The sequence below is a fragment of the Armigeres subalbatus genome, chromosome 1 (assembly GCF_024139115.2).
Source record: "Armigeres subalbatus isolate Guangzhou_Male chromosome 1, GZ_Asu_2, whole genome shotgun sequence".
Classification (NCBI taxonomy): domain Eukaryota; kingdom Metazoa; phylum Arthropoda; class Insecta; order Diptera; family Culicidae; genus Armigeres; species Armigeres subalbatus.
In genome coordinates this window covers 295,021,960-295,048,738 of record NC_085139.1, presented here as the reverse complement: position 1 = coordinate 295,048,738, position 26,779 = coordinate 295,021,960, and the positions used below count along the sequence as shown (strand labels likewise).

The window sequence follows — 26,779 nt, the reverse complement described above, 5'->3', positions numbered from 1 at the left end:
ACATTTTCTCAGCTTGTCAAGGAGAGTCGGTTAGTGTATAACACTAGTGCTGTCCAATGAGCTGCTCGAAGTAGCTCGAAATTGTTCCCGTTCTGATCGTTCTTTTTTGTCAACAAATGGTCATGAGCAGGACAGGGAGAAACTTCGAGCTACTTCAAGTTCTCATTGGACAGCACTACTAAGGATCTCCGAGGCTTATAAAAAAAACTTTGTTTTCGGAGTGAAATGATATCCTTGCGGTACAACTTTGTTGTACGAGAAACGCAAAAACTACTAGTGCTGTCCAATGAGCTGCTCGAAGTAGCTCGAAGTTGTTCCAGTTCTGCTCGTTCTATTTTGTCAACAAATGGACATAAGAGGGATGGGAAGAACTTCGAGCTACTTTGAGCTAATCATTGGACAGCATTAGTTATAATAGTGCTGTCCAATGAGAGCTTGAAGTAGCTCGAAGTTTCTCCCTGTCCTGCTCATGCCCATTTGTTGACAAAAAAGAACGAGCAGGACGGAAACAACTTCGAGCTACTTCGAGCTGCTCATTGGACAGCACTATTGAAAAAATCAACTTTGACCTCTTCCTTGCTTACTTGTTTGGTCTGGGATGGAGCTTCATCTACGACAGTGAGGATGTCAATTAAATGGCTGCTAAATTCAATGATGCAATCTGTGATTGGTGTGTCCCTGCCAAAAAAAACTCGAAAGGAAAAGAAGCCTCAAGAAGTGATCAACAACATATTTCACGCAGTATAATGAAATTTCTGAGTGAATGCTTATCAGACTATCAAATCGCGATGAGTACATCAACGCAGCGAACAAGCACCACAGATAAACCATAATTTGGCGCAGCCGGAAATCGGCAATGATTGACATAGCACTGTCTTCTGAATTTGTGGAGCAGGCCGCGTATCGCCTCCCGTCCCGGTCTGATGTACCTGAATCGATGCTCTAATGCAAACTCGCAATTGTGTCTGCGTTAACCAAAGGTAGGCCAGGTTTTGATTAATCCCATAAGCCAGTATAGATACCATTTCTCATGAAAGCACTTTTGCGTTGCGCTAATTTTAAACGAGCACACGGAAAAGGAGGCAGGCACATAGATCCGAGCGAGGTACGACAACATAAACAGTAGACTTTATTGTTGCTTCAGTACATCAACAGGCGACTATTTAACGCCAAAGTAATTTTAATGTGAACCTATTCCTTAGCCTAGCGTTTGGTCATAAAACAAAATACGTAACGGTTGACTATAGCAAAACACGGAATAATAATCATAGCCATAAAAGCAATAATACTGTCCGTGCCCACAGAAGATGATGAACACCGCTGCGCTGGCCGGCAATGTTGACACCTGTTTGAGAATCCTTATCAAACCTGTTATAGCTGCTTCAAACATACTATAATTAGTATTCCGAAATGGTAAACGCGTATGGGGAAGATTGCTACTTAACGCTCGTGTGGACACAGCAGTTTTACTTGACTTAAGGAAGACTGGCAGCTCCTTTCAACAAGCAGAGATTTGGTAAACGACCAAACCAAACTCGGCATTGTTCATCTTATCCGAATCGACTTGTTCATTCAACTGTTATCGCCCGGTTCAAGTTGCCATCCTGCCATTATCTGATAACTTTGCTTTATCTGTTTCGGTTGAAGCCAATTACTATTCGCCAGACTGTAGTAAAATGGCTATGTTTACCAGCCATCGAACAATAACAACCGAATAAAAATTGTTTTCTACTTTGAACTGAGCGAGTCAAGATGTGCGTTTGCTTGCGTGTCAGTGTGCTTCCCTGTTCCAAACGTTTTCTGATTGACCTAAAACACAGCTTGATTAACACCGGCACCAACTGTGGCAACCAATTTAGGCACGACTGACTGGTGCCAATAACAATCCAGATTAGGGTGAAGTGCCGATTGACAGTGAATTGGGGAGTTAAGCCTTTTATCCTATTAGGCATTTGTACGATTTGGTTACAGATGTGGATTGCAATATAATTTCTTCGAAAGCCATCGCTCAAATGATATCGATTTTTCGCAAGACTCTTTTGCATGTACTGGCCTGCGGGTTCTTACATTTTTGCCTTTTTCATACCATAAAGTTGTACCGAGAGGCTTTCGTTTCGTTCCAAGATCGAACATTTTACAGAATGCTCGGATTGTTATATACCAATCGACTCAGCTCGATAAACGGAGCGAATGCCTGTCTGCCCGCTTGTATGTTTTGCATAAAAGCTTAGAAAAACATAAGCCATCTTTTCATAAAGTTATCTTTCATTGATTTTCTTGAATTTGATTAACGATCGGACCCGTTGCGTTTAAATGTTATGCAGAAAATGGTACATCGAACCATGGTTGGTGTCTTTGCTAAATGCAAGAAAGGCAGTGTCACTACTTTGTAAATTAAGTTGGGTTTCTTTTCGGTGGAATAGTTCGAAGCGCTCTGGTAAAAAACCGCAATCCAAATCGAAATCCTAATATCATGAGTGGCGGTGCAACTATTATCAAGGCCATTCAACTACGAGTTGACCATTTTATTTTTAAAATTATTGTGCTGCGATTCATATTGTGCCTTGCAATGGAGTGCCAACTTTTGTCTAATATTTTTTCAAGGCTCTCAAAGACGAGCAAAATTGCTCCGCAAATATAAATAACACGTGCCATCGAAGCACTCAGCTCCACAACGTGACGGCTAAGTCTTCAAAAAAAGAAAAAAAAATGTCAAAGTACCGTTTCCTGTTTCCTGTTTGTTGTTCTAAGCTGACCACCTTTTTCTGGAGTTTATTATGGTTTGGCCGTGATTTTTTAAATGCGCAGTACAACGTCTCGTTACCACGGGCAGCTTGGATTCAGTTTGTCGGAAATATTAACGCAAACAGTGCTATTTCTGATCGCAGCAACTTTGTGTACGATGTGTACAACGTTTCATGGGTTCGTTTTGTAGGAATGGACTGAAGTAACTGAACTAACCCGGAGCCAGTTCTTGGCTTGCAGGTCGCAAGCACATCTTTTCCGCTGTTCTTCGAACTGGTGGTGAACCTGAATGGTCGAAAGTTTTACGGCTTTTACTTATTCAACAACCCGGGCTTTTTTTGCGACTAACAGTCTTCATAGTGCTAGAGCGATTTCTGTTAGACTAAGTCTGTACCGCGGTCAGAATAGATTTTTTTCGCTTCTGTTTAAAAACTACTCAAATAATCCACCCGTTTTTTGTTGTGAACGTTTCGGTAAAAATTGTTCCTCGAGTAATTGTTTTCTGCTTTAATTTTTCCTCCGCAAGCAGTGCAATTTCTAATCGCAGCAACCTTGAAGATTGTGTTTGTTTACAACGTTTCAAGGTTTTGTGTTTGTTGGAATGGACCTTAGCAACTAAAATAACCGAACTAGCTCGGGGCCTATTCTCGACTTGTTGTAGCTCTCATGCAGATCTTTGCTGCTATTCTTCAAACTGGTGGTGGACCTGAATGGTCGAAACTTAAGGCATTTACTTCTTTTACATCCCGGTCTTATTTTTCTGGCAACTAATAGTCTTCATAGTGCTAGATCGATTTCTATTAAACTAAGTCTGTACCACGACTACTCAAATAATTCACTCGTTTTTTGGTGCGGATGTTTCGGTAAAAACGGTTCCTCGAATATTGTTTTCTGTTTTAGTCACTCTCTATCCTAGTAAGCTTGGCTTCAGATTACCGCAAAAAGTGCAATTCCTGACCATAGCAACTTTTAAATTGTGTTCAACGTCAATCACGCTTCATGGGTTCGTGTTTGTGGGATTGGACCTCTGCAACAGAAACACCGAACAATCCCGGATCCTGTTCTTAGCTTGTAGGTCACAAGCACAGCTACTTTTACGGCTTTTACGTCTCCAACTTAGCTTATTTTTTGGCTACTAAAATTCTTCATAATGCTAGAGCGATTTCTGTTAGACTGAGTCTGTACCGCGGTCAGTGTGTATTTTTCATTTCTGTCTGAAAACTACTCAAATAATCCACTCGTTTTTTGATGTGGATGTTTCGGTAAAAACGGGTCCTCGGATCGTTTTCTGTTTTCAATTTTTCCTTCGCAAGCAGTGCAATTTTTGATCGCAGCAACCTTGAAAATTGTGTTTGTTTACAACGTTTCACGGTTTTGTGTTTGTTGGAATGGACCTTAGCAACTAACACACCGAACTAGCTCGGGCCTGTTCTTGACTTGTAGATCTCAAGCACAGCTTTTGACGGCTTTCACGTCTTAAACAGCCTTGACTTATTTTTTGGCAAGCAATAGTCTTCATTGTGGTAGAGCGATTTTTGTTAGACCAAGTCTATACTGCGGTTAGAATGAATTTTTCATTTCTGTTTAGGAACTACTCAAATAATCTATCCGGGAGCTTATCATTGGCATTGGGGTCTCAAGCACAGCTTTTCTGCTGTTCTGAATACTGACGATGAGATGAACCTGAACGGTCGAAACTTGCGGTTGTTTCATTGTAGGTTACTACAAGGAAAACCATATCAAGCTGATATCTGTGTCGCATCGTATTCAATAGTCTGGCCTTATTTTTGGTTAGCAAAAGTCTGCTTTTACAGTTTCTCCTGCATATTAGCGCGATTTGTCTGAGATTATCACTCAAATGGGAGAAATAATGCTTCCAACTGTTGTTGGTCCATGCTTTTTTGTTGTGGATGTTTCGGTAAAAAATGTAAAAAACTTGTTTTTTCATGTTGGGACACACATGTGTATCGGGCACATGTGGACCTGAATGGTGAGGAGCTTTACGACTGATTCTTTGTAGGTGACGGTTCATGTTATGGTTGAGAAAAAAACATGGCCTGCTGATATCGGCGTTTTCAACAGCCCCGCCTCATTTTTGGCATGCAAGGACTCATGATAGGCAAAGCCTGCTATGGCAGTTTCTGCACCATGCTAGAATGACTTCTATTAGACTAGGTTGATCAATACTTTGGTCAGACATCTGATTCCTGCACCGTGATTCCATGTTTTTCTGTGTGTTGCGACAGTTGAAAACTGTATGTATCACGCTGGAATCACACTGTTTGGGTCAGTCATCGTCAATTTGATGTTGTCTGGGCTGGTTTGCCGACTCGGATCTTCTGAAGCTGCCAGCAATGCTAAGCGTACTGTAAATCATTGTAATGGATATTCAACCCTCCGGATTGCGGATTCGCGACACAAATTACTTACAATCGCAAATGTGCACGGCGCTAAGGAAAATAGTTTCATCAGTCATGATACTGACATCTGAAAACGGGCTTTGATGCCAGATGAGATTTCCTTCCTCTAGCATAGGCTAACGTATTGGACTTATCGCTTTCATTATGTTTGCAGGAAACAGCTCTAAATATTTGGCACGAACGATTGCGCCATACCCGTCTTTCCGTTCCAAAGTCATCGCCTTTCGCTAGCAGGTTTCTGCAACTGATTTACCTCCAAGCTACAATAAGGTTCGTGTCTTGGCTACAGCCACTGTGTGGCGCTGAGCTACATAACAGCAGGCGCGTTTCTTAACATATTCCGAATGTTTCGAGGCACTTCCGTTTCTTTGTTTGTACGAACCAATGTTCCACCCAATGGCTTACCCAGGCACGGATGTTCCACATCTTCGGTAGAATGGTTTCCTTCCAACAGTGGACGGCATTGTCATCGCATCCATCGCCACATTACTACAGGTCAGGAAACAGGTTGTTGATGTCGATTCCATTCTTCAGTCTGCAATCAAGACAAAGTTAAGGCACACTTGAGTAACGGGGAACACAACCGACTCACTCTCGTCCAGATGCTTTCCACGGGCTGGTGCAGAGCTTCAGCGAGTTTCTTTGTACTGCAGCTTCTCGACCTATTCTTCATCTGCTCGGCATCTGTGGAATGACTATCAAGAGTTGATTTTGTATCTGAATTCTTCTGCACTAGATCACTCGTGATTCGGGTAAAACGGTTCTTCGAAATTGTGCAAATATTTAAAGTACTTCAGCCCTTCAAATGTGTTAGCATTGGGATGGTATCACCTTTTTTCCATACTGGCACTAGACAGTGGATGCCCCAACTGATACGTTGTTTTTTTCTGTATATGTACCAAGTTATTTAAAAAAAAAACCGTATGATAAAACAACTGCTACCAGCGAAGTGATACGCAATACACTAATAAGGAGCAGCATATGTGAAAAAAAGTTAAGGAAATATCTATCTATAAAACAACCATTCGAAGCAACCCATGAAAACTGAATGCTTCTTTAAATCAACATGCAGTCCATTCAGATGAAACTGATGGGTCCTTAGCGCTTAAGTCATATTATGTATAACACTATGGCCTTCGGGCTTAGTCCGGCAAGGATTATTGTCCACTTTCCAGAACACGCGTCAGTACCTGAAAATGACATGCAACCGGCGTGGTTAGATCCCGTCCGATCACGTGTGTGCAATGTCCGGCTACTTTGATATCGTCGGGATCTTTTTTCAAGTTTTCTTTTCCCCAAACGAATCCAACTTCGATGGTTGTTGACATCGCTGTCATGATTCGAAAACTTCTGGTATAGAGTAAGGTTTGTGCTTTGGCTGCAAACGAGCTCTTCAGCGGTAAACTATATGCAGAAAGACTCGAATCTGTTGCAAAAAAACACAGCGGAACATTTACAACATTTGTACGTGATGATAATTCATGAATTCGAATAATTTAGTTTTTTTTATCATCGACCAAATTGACTAAAATTTTGTTAACAAATTTTTGCAGAAAAACAGACCTTATTTGCTATACTTTCTTCCGTACATGACATGGAAGTAGCTTGCTGTTGGAAGGATTTCTATTCTACCGATGGAACAAGAAGTTGAAACTGAAATCCAGGAAAACATTTACGCTACGAACCGAGAATACAGTCTTAGAATGGACCCGCGCCTCAAGCCTAATTGGCAGCGACTTCCAGGAAAAATCTGCTAGACACAAGGCGGTAAATAAGTGCCATGGTGGACAGCAGCGCAGCGGATGACGGATGACACCGGTTGGATCTCGTTATCCCGATTGCATCCGCCCCATCCGTTGCCAAGACACATCTTTCGCAGAATAAAATCATTTGCTACAGTTGCTTCCAGGCATCACTACACTGGCGAGTTTAATTCTATTTTTGAGCGTTGTTGAAAAAGAAATAAACTGCGATGATTGTTAGTTTAAAAATTATCGATCAATCCAAGCTGATGATTACCTGTTAAGGGTTTCTGTATCGGAGACGAGCCAGCCTCGGGCTGAAAGTCTCCTAATAAAGACATAAAAAAATAAGTTTCTGTATTTCGAATAAACTTAACATTATTTTGTGTTCATTTTACATAGAAAACAAATCATCTGAACCATAATCAATGGTCGACCATGGATGAGTTCTATAAAATATGGGAACTAATTTTGGGTAACTGCAGCTTAGCGTGTGAGTACGTTTTTGCTTGAATAATCCATGAACTCAAAATTTTTGTAAAGCGACTTTTAATAATTGAAGAAAAAATTGTCAACACAGAAACATAATCTTCCGTTCCCGAACATATGCAACGGTATCTTTGGAAGTTATATCTTAAGATTATGAACATGGAGCCTTGAGTTTCCGAAGTGGAATCTTGAAATAACGAAAAAAAAAATTGTTGAAGCGGAACTTTTAAATACTGAAACGGAAACGTTTCAATCGTTAGGTTTTTTTTTACCTTGTTTTAATGTGATATAAAATTGTTAGACTCGCAAACGGAATTTTTAGATTCTCGAACGAAACTGTCAGATTCCTAAAGTGGATAAGATTATCGAACGAAAACGGAACCTTCCGATTCCCAGACAGAATCTTCAGATTCTCAGACGGCATCTTCAGATTCCTAAACGGAATTTTCAGGTTCCCAAATGGAATCTTCATATTACCAAACAAAAGGAATATTCAGATTCCCAAACTGAATCAGAATGCCGAACGAAATCTTCAGCTTCTCAAACGGAATATTAAGATTCGCATTCGGAATCTTTGGATTCCGAAACGGTTTGGAATCCGATTTGGAATCAAATTTTTTTTTATTCTAAAATATTCCCTTTTATTCCATATTCCCTAACGGAATCTTTGAATTTTTCAATTGAATCAGATTGTCAAACGAAATCTTGGGAATAAAAACAGAATCTTTGGGTTTCCGAAAGGAATCTTTAGATTCCCAGATGGACTATTTAGATTCCCAAATGGAGTCTTTGAATTCCCGTAAGGAATCTTTAGATTCCCTAATAAAAAAAAATACTAAAACAGAATTTTTGATTCCTAAACGAAATCTTTAGAATCCCAAACGGATTCATTTGTTTTCTTAGATTTCCAAACGGAATGTTTAGATTCCCGAATATATTCTTTAGACTCCCAAACGGAATCTTTAGATTCCCAAACGGAACCTTTGGAATCCGAAACGGAATCTTTAGATTCGCAAACGTAATTTTTAGATTCCAATACGAAATCTTTCGATTGCCACATTTAATCAGATTGTCGAACGAAAACTTCGAAATAAAAAACAGAATCTTTAAATTCCCTAAAAAAAATTTTAGATTCCCAAAAAGAATCTTTAGATTCCCAAATGGAATATTTAGATTTCCAAATGGAATCTTTGGATTCCCGAAAGGTATCTTTAGATTCCCAAACAAAATCTTTGGATTCCTAAACAGATTCCTTGGATTTCCAAACGGAATCTTCAGATTCCTAAATGGAATACAGTAGACGTTCGATAACTGCAAGTCATTTAACTGCAATGCTTTTTAACTGCAATTCGATAGTTGCAACAGTTTTGCAGTTATCGGACCGCTAAACTTCAAACTGATGTCAAACTCAATGACAGCTGCATTGCGCTGCACATTTAGATGCACTTTTATTGCATCTGACGTCGAATTACAACCGTTTGACGTCTAGAATGCGTTGCAGTTATCGAACGGCATTCGTTAACTGAAAAGTAAACATTTTGCAGTTATCGAACGGCTACTGTATTAACATTCCCAAACGAATTATTTAGATTTCCAAACGGAATCTTTGGATTCCAAAACGGAATCTTCAAATTCACAAAAGAAATCTTTAAATTCCCAAACGGAATCTTTAGATCCCCAAACGGAATCTTTAGATTCCCAAACTGAATCAGACTGCCTAACGAAATCTTTAGATTCCCCAACAGAATATTTAGATTCTCAGACGAAATCTTTAGATTCGCAAATGTATTTTTTGGATACCGAAACGGAATCTTTAGGTACCCAGACGGAATATTTAGATTCCTAAACTGAATCAGAATGCCAAACGAAGTCTTCGGATTCCCAGGCGAATATTTGAAATAATTTGATTTCCAGAAGAAATCTTTAGATCTCCAGATGGAATCTTTCCCGAACGTAACCTTTAGATTCCCAAACGAAAAATTAGATTCCCAAATGGAATCTTTGGATTCCTAGACGGAATCTTTGTATTCCCAAATGGGAGTTTGGATTCCTAAACGGAATCATTGGATTTCCCAAACGGAATTTTTAGATTCTTAAACGGAATCTTTAGATATCCGAGCAAAATATTTATATTCCTAAATAGAAAATTTAGATTCCCCAAGCGGATTTTTTAGATTACCAAATGGAATTTTTAGATTCCAAAACAGAATATTTAGATTCCCAAACAGAATCTTTAGATTCCCAAATATAACATTAAGATTCTCAAACAGTATATTAAGATTCTCAAACGGTATCTTTGGATTCTGAAACAGAATCTTTAGATTCACAAACAAAATTTTTAGATTACAAAACGGAATCTTTTAAGGAAATCTTTAGCATAGCATAGTTACGGTGTACTTCGTAGCTTGGGCACTAGTGATACTTATGTTTTTCTTTTCAAATTCTTGTCCAGATTGCTATCAGAAATCCAGGTGGGTGTGGTCCTTGATTCCAATCTAGGTTAAAAATCACAAAAGCATGAGGATTACTACTCCTGGCCACGCCCATCTTCACCGTAACTTGGGAGGGAAGGAAGTGTTGACGTAGTACTTACTTAATGAGAGACCCCCGACTCAGCGACACCGTCATAAGTACCATGGAGTTGGATATTGGGGAAGGTATTCGTTGGGTCAGGATTTGTCTGTAGCTGATAATGTGACTGTGGTAGATCTTATAGCGTAACACACCACGCAAAGGGAATCTTTTAAAGAAATCATTAGATTCCCAAACGGAGTATCAAGATTACCAAACGAAATCTGCTTAATGTTATCTTGTGGAAATCTGTTGACTACTTTAGAAATTGGGGGATTTTTTTTCGCATTGAGATTCTTAGAAAAATATCAGATTCGTAATGAAATTCTAAATCAAAGCTTCAGATTCGAAGTGTAACCACTTCAATCCATAACAACTTTCAGTTTATCAGTGGAACTGTTGCACTTCCTGACTACCGAGAATTTGACGGCTATTTCGGAGGTTTTATTTTCTGACCATGTTTCTGATACAAAGAGCATTTATCTTCAGGCAGAGGATTGATTCTGAGATCTCGTTGTTAGAGTTTCCATTTGTTCCAAGTTAAATTTGCAATTTCTACTAATCGTTTTTGCTAAAGCAAAAATTGCGGAATCAATAGCGGCATTTATTTTAGTTCTATAATTGACAAAGATGTGTCCCATGACCAAATTGCTTGATCAACAAAAACAGACCCATATTTGCTAACGCCTAACTAACCCAATATTTGCTTTATGGTATTGAATCGTTTCGACGAATGTTGCAAAGCGTAACATGTGAAATCCCAGCCGATTGGAACTAAATAACATCCATAATAGAGGGTCCAAAGTGAATCTGTGTCGAGGTTGCTGGTTCGGTGCACATCGATTGAAAATCTGCAACCAACGAACCGAGAGAGAAAAAAATAAAATACATGGCAGGAGTGTCGCTACATTTTATGCTACAGGACAACGTGTTTATTTGTCTTTCCTAGTGAAATGTACCACCATTTCCTGTTCTTGGAACGGCCATCGTCAGGGCAATTTTTCTCGAATCAAATTATACACTAATTGACTCAGAACAATAGAAAAACGACGCTACATTATAGACTTTCGTACAGACAGAAGCACATGCATGCTGACGTTTCATGGACATAGAAAACCAGGAATGTCCTCGAACACGCAGTGGCTTTTTGGGATGGTTGCCGAGCAAAGCTTTTCCGCACGTGAATGACAACAAAGGACTAATGGATCCTTTGTCTGCATGTCACAAACCGAATCGTAACACGACAGCACCTTTCATCCGCCTTGCCAACGGTCGCGACACTACCTGGAGGCAGCGTGCGATCCGCGTGATTTTCCGATTACAATCACGTGATCGCCACACTGTTTTGCGGGTAGAGTCTCATAGAACCAATTTTCCTATTACATTTGTTTTTTCCCCTTTCAGGTGCATCCGTCGGCTAGAGAGTGCGTACCGTTGGCCAGAGTCCTGTTGGAATCCAGTATCAGGTTGCCGTTTCCTATAGCAGTGCAAACGGTTCAACGATATCTCCCATTGCGAGAGGGATTCGATGGATTGTGTTTCCCAGCGCTGGATGGTCCCGGATCGATTTGCTCATGGGAGAACGATTTTTGAACACATTCCGAAAAGAATCGTTCTTTTTTTTTTCAAATATCCTTAGGGTGAGAAACGTGACTTTTTTTTATCCGAGCCTCCACTAAGTTACAGACGAAAATACGGAAAGGACGATTCTTCGACGGAGACTTTATTGCTGAGAAAGAAACACCCCTCCATTACTTTTGAGATAAACGCCAGTTACGAGTATTGAGGATCCATCTGCCTCTCTTTGAAAGCTACTATTCAACTGAAAGTGTCTGCCAAGCCTTGAGAGACAGTGATTATGTTTTTTTGCGCACTTCCTAGGATCCTTTTTTGTTGATGTTGTATAACGGGAGCATCACAAAATATGTTGAAGAACCAATTTTTGACAAACAAATTTCAGCAGGGTTTCATTGAGCTCAGTCGGGAAGGCGTAACGTTGAGTTTTTGATGAACTCGATATTGTGCCAAACCCATCTTTGATTTTTTCTGCATGTCGGAACTGTCGCATTCTTCGGTAAGATTTCTATCTGTGCCAAAACCGACGATAGTTCGATTGAACAGCTTCCAGATGGGAAGGATCGATCCGTTTCGCAAAACGTTTGCAATCAGCTAGCCTGCTGTCAGATTGCATGATCCGAATAGGGCTACAGAATTCATTCCACGCACACGAGGCGTGCGACTTGGATAAGGTTCGTGTCCCGGCTAAATGCAGTTTTCTGTGCAGCGCCGATCCATTCCTAGCGACACTTTCAATGACTAAAGTCTAACCGACACCAACCCAGGCGGAACCAGTTCAAGGAAAAGTAACCACACACGACTGCTTGACTCACCCGCAACCGATCAGGTCGGACTTCTTCTTTACCCGAAGCTGACACGATTGGCTTCATTCCAATTGGCATTCTGAGAATCGGGCAGGCTGAGATCGAATGGCTTCGTTCCAGTTGGCATTCAGCATCATCATCATCATCCAGCGGGGAGTTCTGTGGCAAAGATATGGTTCGATTATTGCAGAATTCTAATTCGGATCATGCACAAGTCGCACCTGTGCCGACAGGAGGGTGATCCTTGACGCTGGAACGCTGAGCTCGGATGCCTCCTTCGGGATTCGCAGCCAATTCCTTTTCTGCGATCTTCTTCCGATTCGGTCCCATTCGATGCTTCTGGTCGTCACTGCATCTGTGGAATCACCATCAAAGTGTTTTCAATTGGTGTCTGTTTCTTCGACATTGCATACACCGGAGAAAAGGATTTTTACTTGATCTACTTCCACCGTTAGTTGCTCTGCACTTGTTGAGGTCAGTGTTATGTAGCAGTTGCTAACACGTTGGACACTATTCATTGGGTTGTTTGCTCTCTTTTTCTGCCAGTCAACAACTCTTTCAGTTAGGAAAATTATTTTGAGCTTGAGCAGCTTGAGCTTCAGAGTGGCAATAGGTACTCTGAATTGTAGTTAGTATATCTGCAGCAATCTACAGAATTCGTTTGAATCCGAAAACCGGAATTGCCTAGTGCGGAAACTCGAACTGTACGGTTCTGTGACGGAACAGTGGCATTAAATACTAACTGAATCGTCACATCCTCGTAATTCTTTTCTATCAGACCCACCTCTAGCAATCAAATTTGTAGATGTTATCTTGATTTGAATGATGAAATTGTGTGGTCAAATATTTCAGGGTCCGGTCTGTTTTGGATTCACGCAAATAACAAAAATAGTTTTGAGAAATTATACTCATATTCAATGGAAAGAGAATGGAAAAGGATTACAATGGAACATGTCGAACTGCTTTGCTTCTAGAATTTATTCCACTGATCGGAAAATGTATCTGATTATTAAAAGTATCTGACGACCCGATTTTCAGTTGGAATTTTCATGCGTGTATAAGTTCACTTTACTGATTGCAATTTTTCTGAGTGTAAAAAGTTCATATCTCGGCTACAAACACATGTTTTCGAGCCCAATAAGGATTGCTGACGTTTAGTCATCTTTCTCTTGCACGCGCACAGAAAGAATGGGTTTTGTTTTCATCGGGAAACGCTTCCGAAGCGTTTCCCGATGAAAACAAATCCTATCCCCTTCATGCGCTTGAAAGAGAAGGATGAGTAAACGTCAGCAACCTCTATAGTGTGGAAAATTACAAAAAAAGTATCAAAACATAGAATCTATAATAATGAAGATTGCAAATCAACTAAATTTTACACAAATAAATGTATTTTAATTTCAAGTTGATTGAAAAGAAAAATACGAGAAAACCAAAAGCTCCAAGTCACACCGTTCATGTAGCATTATTTAAGCGTGCAATTGCAGTTTTGTTTACTTGTAGTTGGATTGCACTCTTCTAACGTCAGTACCTGGCGTCCCTTCTGTTGTAATTTTTGTGAGATTGATTCTAAAATGTTTTTTTTTCAATTTCAAATGTTTCAGCTCCAGAAGTGGAGTTTTATTATAACTGTTTTCTCGTGGTGTTTTCGAGCAAGTGACTTTCAGTTTGGTTTGACTTTGGATTCTCCCAGAAGACGCTTATCAAGAGTAAACATGCCACGTTGTGCAACTGGTTGGTGAAAATTCGGAAAAAATTACCTGGAAGCCCCACTTTCTGACATGGGAAGGACACTCTCAATCGGAGTGTACTGTTTCCAAAACATGATGAATGGATAAAAAAAACAAAAGGAAGTACTACCCAACTACTTTGCCAATGTAAAAAAATCAGTGTTGGAGTTAGATTTTATTTTATCAGAAGATAAATCGAAGTACACTGAAGCAAAGGCATCAATAGTGAATCGACAATTCGAAGCTAATGGTCCAAAACTTTTGAAAGCTATTCAAACTATTTTCTCACTGGTAAGAAATCGGATGAAGCAGCTCAATTCTACGTTCGAATTCAAACAGATGAACAGCCGGAATGAAACCGTGGCAAAATAAAAAAAACTTCATACTTGAGTTCGATTACTATAGTAATGCTGTCCAATGAGCAGCTCGAAGTAGCTCGAAGTTGTTCCCGTCCTGCTCGTTCTTTTTTGTCAACAAATGGGCATGAGCAGGACAGGGAGAAACTTCGAGCTACTTCAAGCTCTCAATGGACAGCACTAGTGTTGAGAAAATGAATATTGACAGTTTTAAATCAGCACCCGCATAATGAAATTCACAAATGGAAGAACTTTGGAAGGCTTAAAATCGTATTTGTAAATAAGAGATGCATATAAACTACGGATGTAGAGCGGAGTCATCTGCCCAATCCTATCCTTTTAGTATCACTTTTCTCATTTAAAGTGCACTCTTGCTTCAAAATTTTCCATTGTTGGACGATCCACTGGCCAGGATTATTGAGGATCAACGAATGGCGCAATCTACACAAGATTTTCGGAAAAAAAATCACACATATCAGAATCACAAGCAAGTCAAATGTTAAATGCGTCTAAATCATTCGTACAATCAGATACGCACAAACCATTCGATCTATTGGGAACCATTTCAGTTAGAATAAACCAGAATAGTTTTGAGAAAGTATCCTCAAATTCGATAGGAAGAGAATCAAATATGATTTAAAGGCAACATGTCGAACTGTTTTGTTCTAATTATTTATTTGATTGATCGAAAAATGAATTCTTCCAAGTTTTACTAAGAGTAAACCATTTGGATATTTTTTTGTTTCCGATTGTTTTAAATATCTGTTAATTCAATTTTAAGTGGAAACATACAAGCGTGTATAAATTCATTTTGTTCGCTGTTTTGATTGCATTATTTCTGAGTGTAAAAAGTGCATATCTCGGCTACAAACACATGACTGAATGTTGTCCAGCCCAACAGTGTGAAAAATTGACACAAAGCATCAAATTACTTAAATTAAAATAGCAATTCAGCTAAATTTACTCAAATAACTGCATTTTGATTCTATCACCTTTGAAAGAAAATACACGAAAATCGAAAAGCGATTGATTGACACAGCTGTAGCTCTAGTGACATTATCGAAGCGTGGATTTGCAGTTTTGTTTGCTTGTAGTTTTATTGCACTCGCCTTACGTCAGTATCTGGAGTCCATTTCGTTGTGGTTGTAGTAAGATTTTTTTTTCTGAATTTTATTTTAAATTCAAGGGTTTTAGCTAGTAAAGCGGTGCATAATTATAACTGTTGTCTAGTAGAGTTTTCGAGCAAGTGACTTCCAGTTTGGGTTGCCTTCGGATTCCACCGGAAGGCGCTTATCAAGAGTAAACATGCCACGTCGTGCAACAGGTTGGCGAAAATCAGCAAAATTTGCTTGGAACCTTGTTTTCCGACATGGATGAGAATCAGATTGTGCTCTTTTCAAAACATTAATGGAGGAAGAGTACAGCGTATGCATGTTTATGATGGAATCGAGAAACAGATTCGTGATGCCTGTCTAAACAGCAATTTCAGTGCAGCCTTTCCAACGAAGAACTGGATGTTTGCTACGGAAAGCAGGAATAGGATTTCTAATAGTGACTTAGAGTTTGATATTGATGCAATTTGTGCATGCTAACAGCACATGATGTTGCAAACTAACTACAAGAAGCAAAAGAAGCACTACCCAGCTGATGTATTCACTGAATGTGTCAAGCTACATTGACAATGATTTAAGTCAAATTAATTATCAATGGTAGCTCATGTGCAAGTCAAAGGTAGATGGAAGTTCACTGAAGCAAAGACATCAATAGTAAATCGACAATACGAAGCTAACGATTCAAAGCTATCGAAAACTAACCAACTAGTTCCTGAATCTTGAAGTTTCCGTTCGAAAAAACAAAAATACCGACTGAAGAAGTACAATCCACGTTCAAATTAAAACGAGTGAACAGCCGAAATGGAACCATGGCAAATGAAGTGACTTCATACTTGAGTTCGATTACTATAAAGTTGAGAAATGATTATTGACGAATGGCGACAGTTTTTAAATCAGCGCTAGTGCAATGGAACTGAATGTACGAACCTTGGGAAGCTGAAAATCGCATTTGTGACATTACGGAACTGATCAACCAACGGCTGTATTTCCTAAATCTATCAGTGGACAGCTGTGCCGAGTCACTTTTGGTTCAAACTTCTTATTTGTTTGACAATCCACTGGCCAGGATTCCTGAGTGGTTAACAAGCTTTTCGGGAAAACATTCTATGCAATATTGCACAGCTGTCCGGCATAATTCGTGTGCAATTTTTTTGCCTACTGATGCCATTTTGCAGAGCTACAACTGCGAGCGCCACTGTGACTGCGGTAAAGTTTATGTCTTGGCTATGCACAGTATTCTCTCGTTGCTGGCATGCGACATGCACATGTTATTGGTCTTGTTGGAAGCCAACAAGATACATGAAATGCACAGTGCCCGAGAAATGGCTATCTTCCCATTGGCGTCCATCCCGATTCCTGGAGCACAATCAAACCAGATTCAAACCAGTCTCGATGATGCCATATTCCAGAATCAAAAACTGAATTTAAAAGACGAACCAGTTGAACATGGATGATCCTTTGGTACGTTATTCTTTCAGGTACGCAGTCGACAGTTATCGATTAAAGTTCAGCTCCAGTGCCCTGAGTGATTCGCCACAGCTCAAAACCAGAAGAGCAGAACGTTCCGATAACTTCCTGATGCTGGTTCGTATTCCTGGCTGGCAAACTTTGACGCTCCATTCGAAATCTATCGCACGGACGGAAATGCCCGAACGTATCCACAGGTTTTCTTCAAGAGAAGTTCGTTTGCACAAGTGTTAAAACAAACAGAATCAAAATTCACAGGCAAGATCCACAAATTCGTTGGAAGGCGCGATCTGATCATACTGCTGCAACTACCAATATGGAACTGAAAAGTGCACACGGTAGCAAAACGACCCTCGCCCAAATATTGTTCGTCTTTTCCTCATCATTTCACTGCCTGCATGAAACGTGCACCGTGCATGATTTGTCCCAAACAATCACGTGATCACGATTAAATGTCGCAAAAAGGGCTGATAACTAAATTCTCATTGCCCTAATTATCCAATAGCATTATCGCTCGCGTATCTGACGGTGAATTTCCCATTGGAATGGCACAAGTTGAAGCGTTCGTAACTTTTCCAGTTGGAAAGTCTGCTATCTGTGATCTACTGCCGCATGATCGCATATTAGTAGCTTTGTTTTTTATAAATACCAAAAATCATGGACGATTCAAATCAAGCGTGAGTCGAAACACGCTGAACTCATCTCCCAAAAAATCATGCCTGAGTTAAATCATCCGTTTGATCCGCTTCGGAGCTAATTGATTTTGCATGCATGAAAAATTAAAGCGCAATGCTTTCCTTTCTTCTAATCGCAAACTAGTATCATCGACTGGATTTTGAGAATGGTTTCACCACCAGCCTGCTACCAAATTGCCAAAGATGAATAAGACATTATTGCCTATTTTACTATACTGTGACTATAAAAAAAACCGCGGAAAAATACTTCAAATCACGCTTCTTCAATGGAAAATTTAAATATTTTCGCTTCCAATCTATCGGCACATTCACTAATAAAATAGAGAGAATGTAAGAATATTTGCTACCAAGTCAAAGTTCCGTCCCCAACGTTCAGCTTTGAACTACACCCAAAAGAAATTTAATTTTGAATATTTTTGTGATGACTCTCTGCACTCATAGCTAAATGTCTGAATTAGATCGAAGACAATAATTAAATTATACTTTTTAGTGCGCCAATGCAAGGCCTAAGAAGGAGCACCAAGCGAGGATAATATCCAAGAGAGAATCCGGAAATGACCATTGGCTTCCCAGGATCGACTCAAGTGAAAAAGGATACTCCATCGAGGAACCCCTTGGAGAATTGAGTAAGTACGTAGAAGTAGTCAATAAGATAGACGCAACAACAGATGGTCAGGGAATGAAGAACCTCTCTTTCGACAATAACCGCTGAGAAGTTGACAACAACCAGCGTACCTACGGGCGATCAGTTATCAGTTCTGTCGTCCCGGCAGCTGCAGGTGCGGATATCACTGCGTTTGATATGACTTTATCGTTGACTTTCTATGCATCGCAAAGTAGATAAGGTGTCCTATCACTAATCGAAAATATATCTTCTCCACAAAACCGTCGAAAAAATAAATCTGGTCTATCGGCAATCCAATAATATGATCAATTAGACAACTCAACAAAGACTATATGAGCGTTTATTCAAACCAACATACGATAATCAGCCACCTGGCACGACGCCATGTTTTTGCAGCCAACCTCAAAGTAAAACTTATTTTAGTATTTGTGTTGTTTACTAACATCTGATTTGATTCCCATTGGTATTCAGAAATGTCAGTGGGGACCAGTCGCGCAATGTTGGCTGCAAAACAAACCCATTGTGCGAGGTATGGATGACACCCACCTGACGATAATGGAAAGGTTATTCGAATTTGTTTGGATCTAAACGGATTGCTAATTTCGAAAAAGTGCAAATCCGCGATTTCCAAACAATATTTGAAAAAGGAAAACCGCTATTTTTGCGACTGAAAGAGTAAATCCGCGAAAATCGTAAAAACCACGACTGTTGTATAACAGCCCAAGATTAACAAACTTCATTATGTGTGTTTTTTACGATTCAGAAACTTTACAGAAAATCAGTAAGAATGCACTTGTTGCACTAGCATATAATGCGATCATGAGCAATCTAGCTGTTTGGCTTTTTTTCCGAGTGCAAACGGTTCACAACTTCGCTACAACACGTACTCGTACACGCTCAACTGCAGTCACACAATTCATAAAAGTCGCGTCGCTTTGACCAGCAGGTGAAAACTATAGATAGTGGAATATATAGATGAGCGAAGATAAATCCTCTGTCTCCAAACGAACTGTCAAACGTGTCTCCAAACGAGCATGACGTCACTATTTCAATGGAAATGTTAAGGGCTGTGACGTCATATGCGCGCGTGCACGGTCAAAAAAATCGACTCAGCCATGCTTTCGCTCATCTATAGATTCTACTATCTATAGTGAAAACCTAATTATCCAATAGTATCTCGAAAAACAAATTCAAGGACATTAGCACACATTACCGTGAATTCTGAAGTAGAAGAGTTTCCAAAGGAAATTCTTGTCAAAACTTGAACGAATTTTCTCCAGAGAGTTCAATAGACGTTCTCGCGAAATTTAAAAAAAAAGATCCAAACTCAAACGGATTTCCAGTTTCCAGTTTCCAGTTTCTATAGAAAAACTGTCCCGAAAAAAAAAACACGAATTTTCGAAGAATTTTTATAAGAATCCTGGATAAGGACAGATGACTCCTGGACACGCCACTTAGGTATGCTTACTTTTCGAAAATCTTGTTTTTTAGAGCATTTTTAAAGTGAAAATTGAAGAGATTTCATCATGGAAAATCTTTTTTTTTTAATACAAGACGTTAAAGGGAAAGCGAAATGATTTCATATCTATTTATGGCCACATTTATTGTAGAATATCCTCAGTTATAGCTACTTTACTACGCGAAAACTTGGACCGAAAATGGGTAACAACCGTTTCAATAATTTGCATTAACCTTACATTTTGTTCTCAAAATCCGATCCGAATAAAAGATCCGTATCATTAGACTGAATGATCCAGATCTGATCCGTTTTGCCTATCTCTACGGACAATGCCATGGATACGTTTGCGTAGGTTTTAAGTTTTCCCATGGGAAGAATAGAAAGAGTAAAAAATGAGAACTTCTATTGGAAATTCCGAACAATTTCTCGTTGAAATCCTTCGGATTTCAACCTTTCCTCATTTTGAACAATCCCGATAATATTCCCGTTAAAATCCCGAGTATATTTTCGTGAAAATTAAGCAGAATTTCCCCGAGTATGAAAGTATGAAGAATTCAAATGCACGTTCCGCAGAATTTTCCGAGGAAATTCCAAAACAATATCGAATAACTTGTTGTGGAAGATCTGCACAATTTCCGATGGGGATATCCGTAGTATTCTGTGGTGGTGTCTCGTAACCTCACTTTTTACCTATTCAATAATACAAAAATGGAAAATCTCGATATTTCGACAGTCGAATAAGGAAAAAAATACCAGATTCCATAAGGCTAATGAGAATCTACTTGTTCCATGCATTTACGCACAAAAATGTTGCAGATTTGAATCCGTTGAACAGGTAAATTGAGGTTAAGGAATCGCCACTGGCCACAAGACCGCAAATTGTTTGGCCGAATATGTAATTTGGTCGAACAAACCATTAGGCTCAAACCCATCTGACCGAACGTCATTTGGACGAAAAAAGCCGAAGTGGTGGAATTAAATGCTACACTCGTCTTATGTCAGTGAAAACATTCCACTAAAAAAGAGCTAAATAATTTTCTCGAAAAAAGGCGTTTGGCCGAACGAGTCTTACGACCGTAAACATTGCAGAAAGTGAGAAGTGACAGAAGTGAGAAGTTAACCACAAATATTATTAATCACACTTTTTTAATTCATTATTGTTTGGCCAACCGACATTTTTGGCCATAGACCCTTCCGGTCATTTGACGTTAAAGCTAAATGGCTTTTCACTGCCAACCAACCATCGCGGCCAGATGACCTATTCGATCATACGACTTTTTCCTCTAAATAACCTGTTCAGCAAAACAATATATCGGGACTGATTTACGATTTGGGCGTAACTTATTTTGTAAACAAACATTGGAAAGCAAATTCCTGCTAAAACAAGCATTTTCTGAGAAAACCACCGTATGTATACGACAGAATAGGCTTCCCTCTATCAGATAAGAAAATTAGTTTTCGGGCAAAATGCTTGCATTCTACGGAATCGATAAAACAATGTTTATTTACAAAATAAGTTATGCCTAAATCGCAAATCAGTTCCGATATTCGGCCAAAGACCATTTTGGCTAAACGGCATTACCGTCATTTCGGCCAATCGTTCGATTTGGCTAGATAACATTCGGCTCAACGTGTTATATGAATTAAAGTGAACATTCTGAAACATTCCCTTCGGAACTTCCGGATATTTTTTCCTTGGAAAGTCTGAACAAGTAGTTCCCATTGAAATTTAAAAAAATCCACTTTTTGAACAACTTTACGTTGAAACTACAAAAAAATCTTGTGGAATTTTCGTAGAATTTTTCTTGAAATTCCGAAGAATATCCAATGAGTATCCTTCATTGAAAATTCCGAAATTCCCAATTGGAAATTAAAATTAAAATCTTGGGAATTCCAAAGAGCACCCTTTGAAAATTTTAAAGAAATAAATTGGATGATGATTTCGTTGGATCATCCATAAAATAGGATGGGTTAGGTAATGTTCTTCATATTTTATAAGGGTGTCCATTCTTCCCAAATTAAAATTGCAAATTTAAATAGTATTTCGTTTTTTCAAAGTACATTGTTTTTCAGTGACTAACTTCTCTGTATGAAGAAACAACCTTTGATACATCAGCATCAATTGGTATCGACTTTTGGAAAAGATCGTTATAATTTATTCCGTGTTTGACTTTTGATCGATTTGAAATTCTTCATGAAAAGGTCCCCCCGTAACGCGGGGTAGACACCTTTGCGTGGTGTGTTACAGTGTAAGATCTACGTTGGTCACATTGTCAGCTACAGGCAAAACCTGACCCAATGAATACCTTCCTCAATATCCAACTCCGTGGTACTTATGAGGGTGTCGCTGAGTCGGGGGCCTCTCGTTAAGTAAGTACCACACCAGCACTTCCTTCCCTCCCAAGTTACGGTGAAGATGGGCGTGGCCAGGAGTAGTAATCCTCATGCTTTTGTGATTTTTATCCTAGATTGAAATCAAGGACTTGTACACTCAATCAGTTGTTTTACTCTCATGTTCCTAATCCTCTGCCTCGAAGGAAGCCACCATGGTCGAATAACCATCTGCGCAATTTGAATCGAGGCAGATCAAAAGCATTGCGAAATTACACAAACTTAAGAAATTTGGAATCGCAGCGAACTAAGGCAAAGCTCAAACGGAACCCGAAGCAGTTTTGGTCGTTCATGAATGATGAAGTAGCAGATACATGCGATGGAATTTGAAAACTATTCGGTAAACATTTTCCGGGACTTTTCGAAAACGAATCGGTGTCTCATCAAATCGACGAAGCTTTGCTTGATGTTCCTCGTGATATTTTTAATATTTTTGATATTTTGACATTGGCACAATCTTTCCCAGACGATTTAGCAACGCTGTTGCTTTCGTAAACAAACGCTGTCAGCACTTGCCGCAGCGCAAATTTTTGGTGTTTGTACATGACTTTTACTCGAGATTGTCAATATTCAATGCTGAATACTGAGTTTGTTGGAAACAGAAATTGTTACTTTAGACGCGACACCAACAGAAGTAACCAGATTTTCATGCAATCCTCAATCTCGAAGAAACTGCCCAGGTACTTGTTCCATTTTCCAAAAGGATGCATAAAAAGCTCGGAACTGCAAAAGGTGAGGCCAATTTTCAACATTATCGTGAAATGACGCTACTACGAACGAAAACCAACAGACGCTGTGCCAAAGGTTCGGCCACGGAATGAGGAACCTCCTCCCATCCGACAAAAAAATAGGAGAGAAAAATCTGCGAACACCCAAAGAAAGTTGGTGCGTTGCGTTGCGAACCAGGGAAATAACAATAAGAAACCGTCTACGCCATACGAAGCCGCAACAGTTTCTAGCTCTTTATCAGCTAACTACCAAGTACAACGTTCAGCTCACGTAATGCAGGAGTCGTTAATTGGGAATGGCCGCTCCGTTTACGGCAAAAAACTTGAATTCTTTTGATTTCTACAGCGGCACAAGGTGGGAGAAAATCTGAATTTCATCACCAGATTTGCTTGTGTCCGCTCCGCCCAGCAATGCAAAGCACCTTCGTTCAATCGGTTCTTTAATTTATTTGAGGTCTAATCCCAAAAAAAGATATGTTGGCACCTTTACTATTTTTTAAATTTAAAACAAAAAAAAATCGAAAATGTGCTGCTTGGCCCAACATTCATCCCATTTCGTACAAAAATCACGCGTGCATCACTTTTTCAGTTTTTGTTTTTGATTTTCAAAATAGTTGATGACTTCAAACAATATTGGTTCTTTTGAAAAGTTGGCCTTAAGTAGATCAAAAAATGGCACTGCGACAATGAGAGATTTAAAAACTTCGTGCAAATTGTACAAAAACCCATTTCATCGAAAAGATTGAGTTTTGATTTTCAAAGAATTCCAACTTCAACATAACATTTTTCCTCGTAAATGCAGGGAGAAAACGAATACAAATTAGCAAAAAATGGGCTGTCTATTATTGAGTGATACGCGGTCGCACAAATGTTTACTGCACAAATAAAAAACACACACTCAATGAAATTCAAAGTTTGGCAGTTTGAGGGGGCAGCTCGGATTATATCCATGCGCTCGGCAACTCGTCCCCTGGTGGCTGCAAGTTGAAGGGTTTCCATATGATGAGGTTTGGTGTGAAAAAAAAGCGCTGTAAAACTTCTAAAAACAGTTGCATATTTCCGCAATCAGGCTCGCTACCAAAGCGATCGTATGCCGCCCAAAACGCATCAGTTCAAGTACTGATGTAAGATGTTGGGTGGGACCTGAAACGATAGACCTGACTCGACAGTCCCACGGCTAGATAGGAGGTTTTTGCAGGCTCAATAAGACGCCAGTAAAGCCATTTTACGAGCACACAAGAACAAGAGTTAAGATTCGATTTTATGCAGATACTTTTTTTATTAAAGTTTTATTTACAGTCGATCAACATAATCAGGATCACAATTGCGATGGAAAATTGTTTTCAGTACAAAAGATGTTGTAATACATAACTTCATCAATCCGGGTTAGTTGACACCTCGGCAAAGTACGAATCTTTCCATGTCTATGCAGGTACACGCCATTCAAATGATTAGACAGTGGATTTGCTTTGATGTTTGGATTCAAGCCCTTTGAAGTATGATTATTATTGCCGTGTGATTCATACGTCACATCGTTTCATGCTGGGCTGTGTCGAAAGTCACTTTTCATATTACTTATCACTTTAAAAACTTTAATCAGGGTGACCACTACCACTACTAGTCCTGGTAGGACTCGAACCCTCAACCTGCATCAACTCCTTGACGTTTACTGTCAAGAAAATTATAAATAAAATCAGCAATGATTCAGTTTCATTGCAAATTTTCGAACACTATTCGAATCTTGAGTAAAATAGAACAAACTCGCTGGTTTCTATTCGTGTTTGAAAATTTCTTCATTCCATGAAAAAAAAATATGTTGCTCCTCAAAAAGGCGGAGTGTGGATCAAAGTGGATTGATTCGTAAATAAAATGACGCTTCAATACACCAAAACAATTGAACAATATTTGAATCTCGTGATTCGTTCGTGGTTCGAATCCTCAGAAAGTAGAATTGAGCGGTATAACAGGTTTAAGCATTTGAAGCTCAACTGTTATGAAAAATTAATCTAGAACAACTGCTGCGAAAATGGATGTTTCAGATCCAAAAATACAGCACAGAATAATTCAAATCATTGCTGATTTTGCTAGAGTTAATCACAAATAAATTGAAGAATCCATTGAGCGCATAAACATTTTTGCATCTGCCAATATTTCGGCATCCATCTTCTCCAACACCTTCATGTTTCAGAGATAAGCCAGCCCAGGGCTGCGAATCCCTTAAATTAGGATAATAATAGTAATAATTTTTAAGTTTCTCATTGCTTGTTACCTATTTCTAGTTTGTTCCTTAATCTATTTTCATTTCATGAGACTTATTATGGATTCGATTACTTCTACTATTGATACACAACCTGATTATATTATGGCATCATACTTTATTGTCCATGCCAGTCTTTATGCTGGTTTACGACCAAATACTGTTCATTAATCTAAAGCACTTCTCTTGTACATCATAAACATGTGATGCCACCCTGTTTAATATTTTATAAAAAAGAATAATATATGAACGATAAAATAGGAGATCCAGCAAAGATGGGACTGATATGCAATCTTAGGCAGTATATCTCTCTTCTAACATTTGTTTCGTCACGAGTGTTTTGATCTATGTCCATCTCCTACTAACTGTTAATGATAAGATTATATAAACTGTAAAATATCATATTCAAGAATTGCGGCTCCGCAATGTGTCATACACGGTTGAGCCTGCCACATAAACGAACTAGTTAAAAAAAAACATGTCAATAGCTTTGTCAGAAACGACATTTGCTTCTTTCATCAATGCATAGATATGTAGTTAAATTTTCGAAAAGCTGGTCGTTGATAACATTTATTCAACTTTCACATTCCTACAGAAACGTCTTCTGCCAGCAGTCAGTCAGCCTCGATTGGTAGAGCAGGCAGTTCTTGGGGTGAAAAATATACGCTGCCGGCTACCTTTGTGTGATACATATAAACGAGATGTTTCCCTCAAAAGAAATCGGTTCAGTTTCACAACACAATGTTTGTTTCTCGGTTGTGTGCAACGGTCAGGCTGAATGGAACCATGCTACACGCGAGATTTAACTCGAAGGAGCACGTGATCATTCAGGTCCAACTGGATTAACTCTCGTTAATTAGAATTGAAATTCACCCTTTGTCCGAGGGTCTCCAATTGGAACTGTTGCCACATCATCTTGTAAGTAGGGCTACTTAGAATAGAACATTATTTTGTAACAAATTTAAATATTTATATTCTTCTTTTTTTAGGTTCAACGAAATCAAGCAGAAGCGACTAAATTTTAAGTAGCTGCTTTTAAGCGTGGATACTGAATGCGAAGCAGGTTCGTAACTGAGCTGCAATCAAGCAGCGAAGATCAGTATCTACTTGAAGTCTGCAAAAAGGCTACTATAAAAGGAGTCGATGCATCCTACACAATTTCTTTTATTCCATTTCGGCGTTCCTAACGAAACACGTAAAAGCTGTCCCACATTGAATCCCCAGCATTGAATCATTATTTTCAAATAGTTTTCTAAAATCAAAAGCGAAGAATGTTTCGCATATTTGGACGATATTCTACTGATAGATTGCAACACTGACCAGGCAGATGGCTTAATTGATTTAGTTAAAATATACCTACGCAAATTTATCAAAGCAAGAAACTTTCGTCTAGCGATAAAATGCGCGGCTACAAAGCAAGGGCAAGCTGCCTAGATTTGATTCCCGGTCCGGTCTAGGAAGCTCTCCAGCTTTCCCCGGGAATAAAGTACAATCGTAGCTTTAACAAAGATGATTTGCTGTCCTGTCGTTATTATGTATGACTGTTGGGTCTTATAGAGTTGAACTCGAACGTTATTCATCGGAACGGTTTGTTTCTGAAAAAGCGTTTTGTTT

The 26,779-nt window shown here is 39.2% G+C and overlaps 2 protein-coding genes and 1 long non-coding RNA gene across 7 annotated transcripts in view; 1 reads left to right on the top strand and 2 right to left on the bottom strand.

Annotated features, from left to right (window-relative positions):
* The window catches only part of LOC134207749 (nuclear factor of activated T-cells 5), a 263,107-nt gene that overhangs the window by 50,721 nt on the left and 185,607 nt on the right, over nucleotides 1-26,779 (bottom strand). The window lies entirely within an intron of this gene.
* The window catches only part of LOC134207752 (uncharacterized), a 61,551-nt gene that overhangs the window by 33,837 nt on the left and 935 nt on the right, over nucleotides 1-26,779 (bottom strand). The gene's annotated exons all lie outside the window — the stretch shown is intronic.
* On the top strand, nucleotides 15,624-26,323 carry LOC134207753 (uncharacterized). The gene is made up of 4 exons (XR_009978417.1): nucleotides 15,624-15,755; nucleotides 18,196-18,331; nucleotides 25,761-26,083; nucleotides 26,155-26,323. It is a non-coding gene; the product is annotated as an uncharacterized LOC134207753 (long non-coding RNA).